Raw genomic sequence first — 2,237 nt, forward strand, 5'->3', positions numbered from 1 at the left:
ACTTCTTTACTCAGAGAGTGGTAGCTGTGTGGAATGAGCTTCCAGTGAAGGTGGTGGAGGCAGGTTCGTTTTTATCATTTACAACTAATTTGGATTGTTATATGGATGGGATGGGAAAACTGAAACATGGACTAGGGAGATATAGACGGACTAGAAGGGTGATGGCCTGTTTCCGTGCTGTAATTGTTAGAGATATAGTTAATGGTTAAATAGAACAAATGAATGAAAGATATGCAAAAAAGTAATGAAGGTAAAGGAAATGGTCCATTGTTAGCTGCGAGCTAGGTGAAAGTGATTTAGAGACAATGAGACTCATCAAGACGATTTTGAAACTACGACAACGATTTGGGTGGGGGAGGGATGGAGGGTGATGGATGAAAGAGTTTGTTGATGTTAGAGATTTCAATATTCATACAATTGGGTTGTAAGCTGCCCAAGGGAAATATGAGGTGCTGTTCCTCCAATTTGCATTTGGCCTCAGCCTGACAATGGAGGAGGCTCAGGACAGAAATGTCCGTGTGGGAAACGGGAGGGGGAATTAAAGTATTTAGCAACGGGGAGACCAGGTATGCCCAGGCGGACTGAGCAGAGGTGTTCAGCGACAGACACAAATTGCTGGAGTAACTCTGTGGATCAGGCAGCGTCTCTGTAGAAGGAAAATGCGTGACATTTCTGGTTGCGACACTTCTTCAGACTGAAAAGTAGGGAGTGGGGGGTGGGGGGGGGGGGGGGGGGGGGGGGGGGGGGGGGGGTGAAGAGCTGCGGGCAATAAAAGACCAGGATTAATCAGGGCCAGCTACAAATGACCTCAGGTAGGGCAGTGTCTGGTAGGTCCACTGTTGGATAGGGAAGAACATGGAGAACTGTGGAACTAGTAAAACGACGAGGGAGGAGGGGAGTATCAGATGAAATGGCTTGAAATTAGAGAATTCATTGTTCATACCGCTGGGTTGTAAACTTACCCAAGCAAAATATGGAAGGTTAGCAAAATTGCTGGAGAAATTCAAACGGGTGAGGCAGCATCTATAGAGAGAAGGAATGGGTGACGGTTCGGTTTGAGACCCTTCTTCAGACTGATGTCGCTGAGGGGGGGGGGGGGGGGGGGGGGGGGAAAGGAAGGAAGAGGGGGGCGGAGACAGTAGGCTTGTGGGAGAGCTGGGAAGGGGAAAGAGTGAGAAAGCAAGGACTACCTGAAATTAGAGAAGTCAATGTTCATACCGCTCACATACGTATTGGAGGAACAGCAGCTCATATTTCGCTTAGGTAGTTAGTGAGCGCAACCTTGCCTGACTCCAGATCTCAGTTGGAAATTCACAACCCGTTGATTTGGACTGCATTATAAATATCTGTGTGGAGCAGTTAATTCCTCTTTGGCCTTTTCTTTCTGAACAATGTAAAATGTTGAAGGTCAAGCACCCAGCCCTGGTCACCCTGCAACCATGTCTCCTTTATAGCTGCTATTGCACCATACTTATCCCTTGCTAACTGTGCCAGCAACCCATCTACCTTGGTGCAAATGCTACAGGCATTCCAATAAAGAACTTTAATGGGCCTGTCCCTCAGTTTTCCTTTTAAATCTTTCCTCTATCACCTTAAACCTATGTCCTCTGGTTCTTGGTTCCCCTACCTTGGTAAAATAGTCTGTGTATTTACCGATCTATTCCCCTCATGATCTTATGCAACTCTATACAGCTCCATGTGATCACCCCTCTTCCTCCTGCACTACAAGGAATAAAGTCCTAGCCTAATCAACTTCTCTCTGCACCTCAGGTCTTCACTTAGGCGATTCTTCAGGCAACTGCCGGTGACTGTCAAGTTGCCGGCAGTCGCCCGAAAAACCGGCAACTGGAACGGCGACTGTCAGAGTGGAACACACACGCACATCGCTTCCTTCACCAGCCCGTTATGCAGGCGGGGGACAGGGCAAGCGGAGGGAGCACTGTCTAAAAAATGCACACATAGGTGAAGGTGATACAGACACACACCGCATTGAACAAGAAGGTTGGCGTTGTAAAAAGACAGCTAAAGCACAGTGTACGGTAAGTCCTTTAAAAGTGGGGGGGAGGGTGGAGAGGGGGGGAGAAGGGGGGAGAAGGAGTGGAGACAACCTTTAAGAAGCCAGAGATACACGGCTGTGAAGCTCGGCGGACTTTTATCATTACCGGTCGGTTATCCTTGGTTCTGAAAACTACTTTAAACTTTTTTTTCCCAATGAGCCAATGAAATTCACTGGTCAG

This window comes from Leucoraja erinacea, chromosome 2, assembly GCF_028641065.1.
Source record: "Leucoraja erinacea ecotype New England chromosome 2, Leri_hhj_1, whole genome shotgun sequence".
Lineage (NCBI taxonomy): Eukaryota > Metazoa > Chordata > Chondrichthyes > Rajiformes > Rajidae > Leucoraja > Leucoraja erinaceus.